This window comes from Gavia stellata, chromosome 35, assembly GCF_030936135.1.
Source record: "Gavia stellata isolate bGavSte3 chromosome 35, bGavSte3.hap2, whole genome shotgun sequence".
In the NCBI taxonomy this organism is placed as follows: domain Eukaryota; kingdom Metazoa; phylum Chordata; class Aves; order Gaviiformes; family Gaviidae; genus Gavia; species Gavia stellata.
The window spans coordinates 1,648,698-1,660,821 of NC_082628.1; positions in this window are offsets into that span (position 1 = coordinate 1,648,698).

A 12,124-nucleotide genomic window follows, 5' to 3' on the forward strand; every position below is an offset into this window, starting at 1 on the left:
GTGGCCTGCAAAAAAGCAGCATTTGCATCGCTCACGATATTGGGGAGATGGATGACGCAGACACCACGGTTAAATCAGTGCAGCCGTCCCAGGAGGAAACACCAATTTTGTTTTCACTGGATCCCTGCATGTCACAGACCTCTCCTTTTTTCCAAGCCTGTTTTACTCGAACTTTGCAACAACAGAGCAACAACAAGTGATGGCTCCCCCAAAAGTGCCCTGAAAGCATCCAACCTCTTCTCAAATTCCAGCTTGGGCTGGCCAACACTCAGCCTTGCTCATTAAGCAGTGACAGAAGGGAATTCTTTTTAAAATCTTTGTATGGCACAAGGCGACAAGAGAAGATCCAATCAGTCCCATGATAAGGAACTCCAGAAGAAAAGAAGAAAAGCACAGCCTCGCGCCTGCAGCTGTCCAATTATTCTCCAGACCTCTCCAAGCCAGGAGCAGCCTCTGCGAGTAAACAAGCCGTGAATTATCCAGCCCAATAGCTAAAGCTCACACCGTGACCTCCGCGGGGGCTTTTCCCCTCTGTTGAAAAGCCGTAATATTAAAACACGTGAAAATAACTGTGCTGCTTTATTAAGAAGCACGGCACGTTTTGCTGCACATGATGTCACACCGAGTGAGGGACGTTGTAGGGACTTTGTGCAACGGGAAAAGGCGCTGGGCTGGTGGCCCCTCTACCAGCATCTCAGCAGAGACTCACCTTCCAACTCCTCCTTCTCATAGTGAATCTTGGCACCGTTGCTCCTTCTCCCCTGGTCAATCAGTGCCTCCTCGTCATGCCTCTGTTTAGCAATGAGAAGAAGGTAAAAGTTGGGGCTGGGCGTCTAGAGCTCCCTTACGTCCTGCCGGCAAGTCTCCTTCTCTCTTAGACACCGTTTTGCCTCCGTGCTGCGACCAGGGATGCTAAACCTGCCCCTGGCAGCCCTCCCCAGTGCAAAGCATCTCCCCCTGCCCATCCTTCTGCCCTCCAGGGAAATGCCAATGGGATTTCGGGGAGAGTTTTCCCCCTGTTTGGGGGATGCTCAGCCCTTCGGCTGTGCTACCTGTAACTCTTCCAGAAGTGTCATTTTGTAAGCCCCGTTCTGGTTCATCCTCACGTCGGTCACCGGTTTGGGGGGATAATTGAACCTCCAGATCAATCAGGGGGCCAGAGTCCCCCGGGACACCTGGACAGCTCTCACCGAGAGGAGCTCAGCGGCACCCAGTGTGCACCAACTCCAGAGACACAACAAGTGACCGTTTATGGCATCACAATCGGTGATGCGTATCCAGGCAGTTATTTAAAGCCACGCACCCCAGGACTCTTCCCGCTTGGAAAACTTAGTGGATGGCGAGAAACCAGCTCTGTTTTGAGCAAAAACTAGCCGGAATAGAGAAAAGGGCTGTAAATGCCGCATCCTGCTGGGCCGAAAGGCATAAGCAGCATTTGGGTGTATTTAAAAGCACAAGCTGCCAAAATATGAGTGAGGTGCAAAGCCTTGGGGAAAATACGCCTTACGGGGCAAAATACACATTAGGAGGAAACATAGGAGGAAACAGGACAAGTGAGCACCTCCGGCTCTGCGGCAAGATGCTCTCAGCGTCCCATCGCCCTTCTGTTGCAGCATCCTCGAAATCGCGGCAAGCCTTGCACGGAGATGCCACCGAAGGAAACGGCCCCCCTCAGAACTCACTCGGTCCCGGTTAGGCCACTCAAATGGACTCGGAGCGCTTATTTTGTTGAGGAAATTGCTGGAGGAGTTAAGGGTTTCGTAGAGCTGTGGGGTTGCGGACCGGTGGCCTTGGGATGGGATAGAGCAGGGAGGTGAGAAGCCTCCGGAAAGCAGTTTATCCCATCCCAGCATGGGCACCAGCACTTGCAAACGCTTTGCCTTCCCTCTCCGTCCTTCTCCGCTGCTGACAGGTGCCTGCAAAACATCACATTGTCAAAACTGGGCTGGGCAAGGGGATGCCGAGCTTTGCATCGCTCACTTTGGAGTTTTGGAGCAGCCAGAGTTGTTCCGCTTAGCACTATTTCCTAAGCACAAAGCTCCGGTTGGCTGCTTCGAAGCTGCTTTTGTTGGGAGGCTGAAAGCAGTAATTGCTTGTAAAACTGAAATCAGAAATCACTGGAGCAAAGGAGGAAGGTCCGGCTTTTCGGGGAACGGTTCTCTTTGCAGAAGGTGAGTGCCTTTTCCTCCCTTCTGTACTACCAACCTCTGAAGAAATCAAACCAGAGTAATGAGTGCTTGCTGACAGGCACCCAGCAGTCTGGTTTTCAGCAAATAAAGGGTGACGATTGGGCAGCCTCACTATTACAATGTGCCTCGTTCTTCTGTATTTGTCCAGACGAGCTCCCTTCTGGCTCTCTACCAGCCCACGCAGGGACATTGCCATGTCCCCCCCTAGGATTTCTCACCTGTCTCAGCCCATGCTTCGGGCACGGTGCTGAGCCCCACTCCACGCTGGCGGCTGCGTGGCAGGAAAAGCCTTTGGGGACCTTCTGCCGTGAACCTCAACATCAGCTCTCCATCCTGGAGCTGGAGGAGGTTGAGCAAAACCTCGGGGCAGCACCACGCTCCCTCCCAGGAGCAGCAAGCAGGGACCAGGGCGGAGGCACGAACCCACCGCAGCCGAGCAAGACGTCGGGCAAATGATATGGGACGGGATAGTGCATATACCTGATGTCAGGAACAAGCCTGGCCGGGCTTGGCAGACCCCCTGAAACCCAAAATTATTTCTATGGATTTATTACGGCTTTTCTGGAGGATGCTCCACACAGTGAAGTACTTTGCAGGACACAGCCCCTGCCCTGGCCACCTCCTGCAGGGAGGCTGCCAGATGCCACCACGTGCATTAAACCACCTTTTCTCCCCCCATCCTTCCCTCCCGAGCAGATGGCAGTCGTACGAATCCCAAAGTGCCCAAAGCTTCACCTCCAACACCAAGCGGCACTCGGAAGGCACCTTCACCACTCTTAGGGATTTACGCACGCCGGCCACCCTAACAGGGGCCGACCCTGGGATCCCGCTGAGAAGGCAGAGTCCCAGGGAAGGCTTCCCATCCCTCTTTGAGGAGTTCTCGGGTGACAGCTCGAGCTGGCTGCCTCCGGAGAGGGACCCCTACCCCCACACATGCCCCCCAGTTACACCCGTACCACCCAGCACCCCATCCCCAGGTCCAACCCCTTAATTCTGGCCAGTGGTCTCTTGATTTCTTACTGGGTTTCACTTCTGAAGTCACCTCAATCTCTTGGGATTGGACCCATTGGAGGGGGTCCAGGGGAGGCCCCAGAAATGGTCGGGGGGGGCTGGAACCCCTCTGCTATGAGGACAGGCTGGGAGAGTCGGGGTTGCTCAGCCTGGAGAAGAGAAGGCTCCCGGGAGAGCTTGTTGTGGTCTTCCGGTGCTGAAAGGGGGCTACAGGGGAGGTGGGGACAGACATTGCAACAGGACGTTGTAGGGGGGACATTCGGACTCCACCACCTCATCATCGCCGGAGCCTCAGGAGATGCTGGGAAGAGCCGGAGCTGCCACCTCCGGGTCCCGCTGGTCCTTGTCCCCCTTAAAGTCTTGCACCACGCTCTCCTCCTGGGGGGAGTCCCCACAGTCAGGGCAGGTGGGGACCCTCTCTCCTCTCCAGGGAACCCCCCAGCCTGTCCAGGCCCCCCTTGCCACCTCCCCAGGGTTCCCCAACCTCCCTGACCTGCAGGGTCATGTCCCCTCGAGTTTCAACTCCCAGGGTGTCCCCCATCTCCCCAGGCACCTCCTTGTCCCCAAATGTGGGGGGGAGGCAGAGCCAGGGAGAGGACCCAGGCGTCCGGTTGCCCCCCCCACCCCCGTACAAACCCCAGGTCCTGATCTCCCCAAACTCATCCTCCAGCCCCGGGTACCTTCGAGTTGTACCACTCCTCGGCTTCCTGCAGGGTCTTCACGGCAATGAAGACCTCCACCGGTGCCGGCGGGCTCGGGGCGCTCACCTCCAGGCCCCACAGCTCCTCTCTGGGCACGCGGGCCATCACACCGCCACACATGGACCTGACCCCGGTGTCCCCCCTGCCCTGCCCACCCCCATATCCCCCACCTCCTCATGCAGCTCCTTGAGGAATCCCATCTCGTCCACCAACAGCTCGACCTTGCGCTCCAGCTCCAGGCGGGACAGTGGGGAGAGGCCAGGTCCTGTGGGGAGAGGCCAGGCTGAGCTGCAGTGCAGCGTGGAGTGTACGGGACTCCTCCAGGCCTCCCCCCCAGGGCGGCATAGGATGGGGAATGCCCGGTGCATGGGGCATCGCTGGGGCCTTCGCATGCGTGGGCAGCCAGGTCAGGGGCCCTGCGTAGGGCAGGGACATCACCGGTGTGCGCTGCACAGGGAGGTGATGGGGGAATGGACACTGCACAGGGTGGTCGGGCACTCAAGCCCACCCAGCCAGAGCCCCCCCCGATAACAGGCCCTTCTATCTCCTTCAGCACCCTGCCCCAGCGGGACTCTGAGGTGGCAGCGCCGGCCCTTCCCAGTGTCTCCCCAGGCACCCGCCATGCTGAGAGGTGTGGGGGGGGTGTCCTGGGGCTGGGAGGGGGGCTCAGGATAGAGGGGGAAATCCTGGCATCAGGGAGAGACCCTGGGAGTGGGGCTGGGGGACATCTGGGGACAGAAGTGTTTCTTGGGAGGCTGGGGACACCATGTGGGGGTTGAGACTGGGGGGGATGACCCTGGGGAGGTGGAGAGCATCCTGGGAGGTCAGGGTCACCATGTGGAGGAAGTATCTCACCCCTCCACACCTGCAGCCATGCCCAGGGGCAGCCAGGACCCTGACCCGCTGGGGGACCAGGATGGGGACGATGGGGACACACCCACAGACACTGCACAGATAATAAAATACTTAATGCTGCACCTTGTTGTAGGGTCTCCAGGGTGCTGAATTCATGGAAGCTGAATTCATGGGATAACGCACCCCAGAGCAGCTGCTTGCTCCAGACCAAGCTGAGAAGGTGCCAAACCCTCCTACAAGTGCCAGTCCCCCACCAAGGGACACAGACACCAGTGTCCCCTGCGGCCACAGAGCAGCTCATCCCTAACCAAGCATCCCCCAAGCTCAGGGCCAGGCTTTTCCCCCGCCTCAACGGTCAACTCACCACTGGGTGGCTTGCAGTTTCACGGCCAGCTTGACAGCCTCCAAGCAGAAGGCTTTGGCTTTACACACCACCTCCAACCTGCTGAGGAGAGCCACGAGGTGCTCCGAGCAGGTCAGCGTGTCAGCCAGCACTCGCCACTTCAGCAGCAGGTTGTCCCCTGCGAGGGAGGACAGGAAGGTGACTGGAGCTGCTCCTCCCGGAGAGGCAGGAAAGGAGCCCTACTCTTTCCAGAGGAGCAGTTGGCTTTCGGTCTACGCAAGCAACCAGCTCACCATAACCCACAAACTGGACGTTGGATGCCGTTGTCTGACAGCCCAGCACATCACTGCCCATCAGCAGGAGGATGATGCCGTGGAAGAGCTTGTGGGCTTCGGCAAGAGCCGCCTCGGGAGTCTTCCACCCTGCGCGGGGGCAGTCGTGGGTATCAGCACCAACCAAGACCTTCCCAAGCCCCAGCATGGAGTGACTCCCCCAAATTCCCTCTCCTCACCCCAAACGGGCTGGTTTGGAGAAACCCAGAGGTCAAATGTTTGCACGGAGCTTTGCCCACGACCCCTGTCAGCCTGGTGCTCACAGAGCCACGGAGAAGGAGTGTTTTAAACATCCCCCAGCAACTGACCTTGCACAAAGATCTGCTGCCGGAGCTCCAGCGAGAGGTGGGCAGGGGGGAGGCTCCCCAGCAGCGTTACCTTGGCCATCAGCTTGTAGAGAGCTTCTGGGAGGTGCAGGGAGGCTACAGCCTGCTCGGGGCTGCGCACGGCCGGGACGCCCGGCGTCGCCAGGAGCTGCTTCCACAAGACGGAGCCGTCGTCCAGGCTTTTGGACAGAGCTGAGGGCACACCACGGGCCTGAGACACCCTGACCCGAAACCAGGCGCTCCTGGAGAGCCTCTTCACGAAGGGCCCGACCCCCCCAGCGTCCTCACCGGTCTCTGTCGCCAGGTTGAAGGAGATGCCTTCTCCAGCTTGGACTCCAGGGTGCAGATGTAGAGCCAGAGCAGAGCCTGTGCCCGGTCATTGAGGAGCCGGTCCCGGTTCTGGGTGCTCCTGGGCACCAACTCCAGCAGCCGCAAAGCTTCACAGATCGAGTCCAGGGAGGAGCTGCCAGAGAGAGGGACAGAGCAATAACACTCCAGATCCTTAAAACTCCCCCCGAGGACCCTCAAATGCTCCTTGGGGACTTACAGGGACACAGGGAGGTGATCCCGGCACGCCGGCCTCCATCCACCAGTCCGTCTGCTGGGTGTAGCTGTGGTAGCAGAAGACCTGGGCCAGCTCCGTCAAGCCGAGAGCTCACTCATGCAGGTGGCCGCTCTCCTCCGAGCAGATCTCCAGCAAGTCGCAGAGGACATTGTAGCGTTCCTGCCCTGTGTTGGCTCGGACAGTCTTGTAGGCCTTTGACTCCGCAAAGAGGACAGTCACCAAGGTCTCCGTGTCCAGGCTGTGCCCCTCCAAGCCTTCCTTCAGGGTCCTGTGGGAAACAGGAGGTGTAGGGGGGCTCTGCACAGAGCGCAGTGGAGATGGGCACATCTCGCAGGGAGAAACATTCTCATTTTACCAGCAAGGATCCAGGCATCGTCAGGGTACCCAGGCTGGGCAGGTGGGGTCTGCAGGACACTAGGAAGGTCAACCCTGTCTCCAGCTCCTCCTGCAGCTCCTCTGCCAGCTGAGGGCTGGCCAGGCTCTGAAGGGCCAACGTGGCGTAGCCAATGGCCACCAGATTGTCCAGCAGCTCCAGCGCAGGCAGGTCCCGGCTGACGGAGCCACCCCACAGCTTGTCTCGCAGCACAGCGGCAAAGCGGGTGGCCACGGCGGCGCAGCGCGGCAGCATGGCATGGATCAGACCCAGCCCCTTGGCCACGCTGCCAGCGGCCAGCTCGCCCTGGGCGCAGGAGAGGAGCCAGCGCAGGCAGAGAGCCGAGAGGGCCAGGTCGGAGCAGAGGCAGCACGGGCAAGCTGCCGGGTGGGCGAGGAAGGCCAGTCTCTTTGTCCTCTCGGGCTTCAGCTCTGGTGAGGCAGTGAGAGCATCCGCCTTCTCCAGCCTGCTCACTGTGTCCACAAACTCCAGTGCGGGGCCCTTCAGGAAACCCTCCTCTTCCCCGGGGTGCTCAGGGATGGGGTCCCTCCAAGCCCAGAGCAGGGACTCACCGGTGTCAGGAGGAAGAGAGCCTGCTGGAGCTCGAAGTGGCTCAGCTCCAGCTCGCTCTGCTGCAGCTCCAGCTGGGCCTTCAGCACCAGGAAGGCCGTACACCTTGGGGGGCGGACGCCGGCGGCACCCGGAGACTGTGGGATATCTGGTGAAAAGGGCAGCGGGTGGGGGTTGTGGGGACTGTGCCGTAGGGATATATGGGGCAAGGCCAGTGGGGGATATTGCAGGGGGATGTACAGGGCAGTGGGGATGTGTAGGGCGGGTATGTATAGGGCGTGGCTGTGGGGACAGGTCCAAGGGCAGCAGCTTTATTGGCACAGAACACGCAAATAAAACCACTGTCCTTAAAATAAAATAAAGCAGTTGCAAACTCAGACCCCTCCTGCGATTCCCCACTGTTACTCCGTGGGGACAGGGATGCCACAGCCCTCACTGCAGGCAGACGGGCAGCCCGTAGACAACGGGGGCCGCCCCAGCGAGGTACTTGAGTTTGGGGTTTGCTGTGCCTGGGGGACGTAGGGCAGGAGCGGGGCTCCTGAACCCCCGCTCAGCCAGCCCTGCAGCAGCGCCTGGGAGTAGCAGTCGATGTCCCACTGCGGCATGTCCCACAGGTTCCCCAGGATGAGGGGGCTGGAAGGGAAGAAGGTGTTACACCCGCTCTCACCCCAAAAAACCCTGGCCCTGAGCATGCGAAGCGTCTGACCCCTCGGAGAGACCCCCCCCATAACTCACCAGCCGGGGTGGGGGTACGTGGGGTCCCCCATCCTCTCACCTCCTGTGCCAGGGATTAGCTGAACAGGAAGCGCAGGGAAGGGAGCCTGGTTACGGGCACGGCCTTCAGGCATGCCATGCTCTCCCAGGGCAGCTTCTGCAGGTGCTGGGAGGAAGAGGAGGGGGAGGAAGGTGTGAGCGGGAGGGCAGCAGAGCCAGGAGGAGGTGAGGCAGGAGCAGGGGGTCTCACTTTATCCAGAACCAGGAGAAGAGAGCCGCCGGTCTGCTTGGCGCAGGCTCTCCGCTTCTCCACCGCCTCCTGCAAGAGGAGCTGAGCCTTCCGGGGCTGCGCTGAGCAGAGGCCGAAGGCCACGGCCTGCACATCATTGGGGGTGAGGAGGGGAGCGGCGTTCAGCACCATCTATGGGGAGGAGGAAGGGGTGAGCATTGGCAAAGCAGGAGGGCTCAGCTCCCCCAAATCCTGCCCCAGCCCGGGCACCTTGAGCAGGGCGGGATCTGAGTGCCTCCAGCCGCACTGGCGGAGCTGGGGATGCAAGTGGGTGGCTTCCTCTGCTAGACGAGGCTCGGGGCCGGTGGGGGTCAGGGCACCCCTCCAGCAGCCCAGCACCTGCGTCTCCAGGGTCTCGATGAGGCTCTGGAAGAGGTCAAGAGAGTCACTGGGCAGGTCCAGACCCCCCAACCCTCTCCAAAATGCACACTGCACTGGGGCGCGGGGTGGTTTTCCCTCACCTTCATCCTGCAGTCCAGCTCGGAGCGGTGCAGCCACCAGTCTCGCTTGTCCGTGCAGCTGTTGGCTTCCTTCTGCTCCTTCTGGATGGTGTCGAAGTCGCTCAGCACCGAGCGCAGCGGGGCCTGGAGGAGGAAGGGAGCTGTGATCTGAGCCCCAAACGTGGCTGGGCTGCCCCTCTCCCATCCCTGCTCTCACCTTGCCGAGCGACCTGGGGATGCGGATGGTCACAGGAGTGGTGCCCTTCTCCAGCCGTGCCAGCAGCAGCGTGTCCTGCCTGACGGCAGATGCACAAGTCAGGGCCGTGCTGCTGCCCTGCTCCTCCCAGCGATCGCCCCCTTTAGAGAAAGCCCAGGCGACAGCCTGTGGGCAGGGCGCGTCCCTACAGGGATTCCTGGAGTGGGACAATTGCCAGGAGAAAAATTCATTCTTTCGCTTTGGTATTGCCAGGAAGGCAGCAGCATTGCCCTCTCTGCATCATCTGGGCTTCCCTACGAGTGGGGAGGGGTGTGCAGCCAGAAGAGGTCAGCACATCCACGAAACCCCTCTGGCACAAACGTGTTGGGCTCCCCGGTACAAGACAGACATGGACACGCTGGAGAGAGTCCCACAAGGGGCCGCAAAGATGCCGACGGGGCTGGAACATCTCTCCTGTGAGGAAAGGCTGAGAGAGCTGGGACTGTGCAGCCTGCAGAGGAGAAGGCTCTGGAGGGATCTTGTCAACATCTGAAGGGTGGGTGCCAAGAGGACGGAGCCCGGCTCTTCTCAGTGCTGCCCAGTGCCAGGACCAGAGGCCACGGGCACAAACTGAAGCCCAGGAGGTTCCCCATGAACAGCAGCAAACACTTCTGGACTGTGAGGGCGACCAAAACTCTCCGTCCTTGGAGCTACTCAGAAGCCAGCTGGACATGGTCCTGGGCTCTAGGTGGCTCTGCTTGAGCAGGGGGCTGGGCCAGATGACCTCCAGAGCTCCCTTTCCACCTCCAGCCTTCTGAGACTCTCTGCGAGTTGCGGCCCCGGGCAGGGACGTCACCGCGGGCTGAGTAGGGACGAGGGACCAGGCACCGGGGTGGCTCACATGCCCACGCGCTCTGGACTCACCATTTCATACTCCCCCGACTCGTAGCCCCTTGTCCTGCTCTTGCTGATGCTGTCAGAGAAATCTGCAAGAGGAAGAGCAGGCTGTCACCCCAAAATACCCAGGGCGGCTGTGCAGGTCTACCTGGCTCTGGGGAGAAAGAGGTTCACCCGGCACTGCGGTCCGCGGTGGTTGCCCCACCAGCCGGCTTGGTTGTCCAGAGCAGCCTCCAGGCCTACTCGGCTCTAGGGCCGGCGGCGGTTGCCAGGTCTACCAGGCTTGACAGTCAGCCAGCCTCCAGGTCTGCCCTGGTCCGGAGCCCGGGGCGGATGCCGGCGGTTTCCGGAGACCGAGGGATGTGGCTGCTGGAGCGTCTGGCCAAAAGGGCGGCGGTGGGGGTGTGGGGACTGTGCCGTAGGGATGCATGCTGCAAGGTCAGCAGGGGATATTGCAGGGGGATGTATATGTACTGCCCCAGCTTGCGGTAGCATTCCACCTGCAGCCTGAAGCATTTGTGCAGCTGCGGGGAGAGCACAGAGAACCGGCTTCAGCGCCCTGTGGGAGCAAACTCCCTGCCTCCCATGTCCCGTAATGCAGCCCTCTTCCCAGCCTGGGTGAAGGGAGGACCTCGGCGCAAGGAATTGACATTGTTTCAGGAGGAAAAGCTGGTCCCATCCTCTCCTTTTAGCTAAATGGTTTAAGTCTTTGGTATCACCAGGACCAGACTGTTCAGTTCAGCTCTGTTTGTGCCAGAAGCATCAGACAAGCGCTTCCCCTCTCCGGGGATATCTCTGGACACGCGTAGGCATCTGCTGTCTGCAGCCTCTTGCAGAGGAGCTCGCAGACGGAGCTGGCCTCCTCGTGAAGGTTCTGGTTGTAGAAGATGTAGGCCAGCTTGAATGAACACGACACTGCCCCAATCAAAACCCAAATCTTAAAAGACATGATGAAGAGAGAACGACCCCTCTTCTCCTTGTCCAGTCAGGGACTGTCACCCTCTGCCCTGGCCCCAGCAGCCACGTACTTTGCGTGGCAGAGAACCCCTTCGTTGCTCCCCGGGTACACAGACACTGAGCTCTGTGACTGCATTCACCCCGAGCTGGGGCTGAGGAGCCGGGTTTGGTCCCACCCACCGCCCCGGTGCCACCGCGGCACTGACCAGTGATGTCGAGGTACTTGGCTCGCTCGCTCTCAGGGAGCCCCTCCAGTATCCATACCACACTCACCCCACAGCCCACTGTCAGCCGCTCCAGACCTGGCCAGCCTGCCGCCTGCAACAGCTGCGGGAAGAGGGTGGCTTACAAGACGCTGCTGGGGACACACAGCCCCCCAGAAGCCCCCTGGGGCAGCTTGAGCAGCCCCTTCCAACCCCACCAACGTGCCACCTCTGAAGGGAGAAGCTACTCAGCACCGCGAGGGTCTTGCCCACTCCCAGTGCCGGGGATTGTCCCCTCCGCGGCTGGTACCTCGGAGCACTGGAAGGCGTCGTAGGTCACACTGGCAAAGAGCTGGAGGCTGCGGTAGAGCAGTTGCTTCACCATGAGCTTCTGTTTGACACCGTTGGGAGGAACCTGCGGAGGGGAGGGAAGGAGAAAAGCGGCGTTTGTGGGACCTGGGTAGCCCTGGGTGCTGCTGCTCAGGACGGGGACACCAGAGAGGGACACTCCGCTGATGGATTAAGGGGAGCATCGAGCCCGGAGCGGGGTTACGAACCCTCCAGCTGCTCACAGAGGCTCTGATTGACCACGCTACATGGTCACCCCACTCAGCCCCAGCCTTACCCTCTCAAGCAGAGAGACTGGTCGGCAGGATGATGTCAATAGAGGAATTATTACGGAGGCATGGATGTAGCCCTTTTCCCCCAGGTATAAAATGGGCAAAGGAGAAGTGGTTTGACCCAGCAGCGGTCACAGAGAGTACAACAATGCTGTGGAAATAATCAAGATAGTAAAGGGACCATGTGTGCCATCCTGGGTGCCTGTTTAATTCAAGCGCAAGTTCATTATAATTATTCTGGAATGTTAGAGAATGGTAATTTAAAGAAGCAGTTAGAAATTGATTGTTTAAAAGGAGAATTGAAAAGAGAAAGAGAGGGGATGCGTCTAGTAAAACGAAAAAGTGAAATCAAACTAGCATGAGCAAAAAGACCTCACGGTGTTGTCCAAGTCTGAAAACCAATTGCGGTCGCAGATCCTGAGGATTGGGATGGGGACATATGGGGAGACCCTGATAAAAATAGTTCTGAGGAAATGGAGGAATGGGAGGAAAAAGAAGTGCGACCTCTTACTAAAACAGAGGCATGTGGGCCCACAAGGTGGG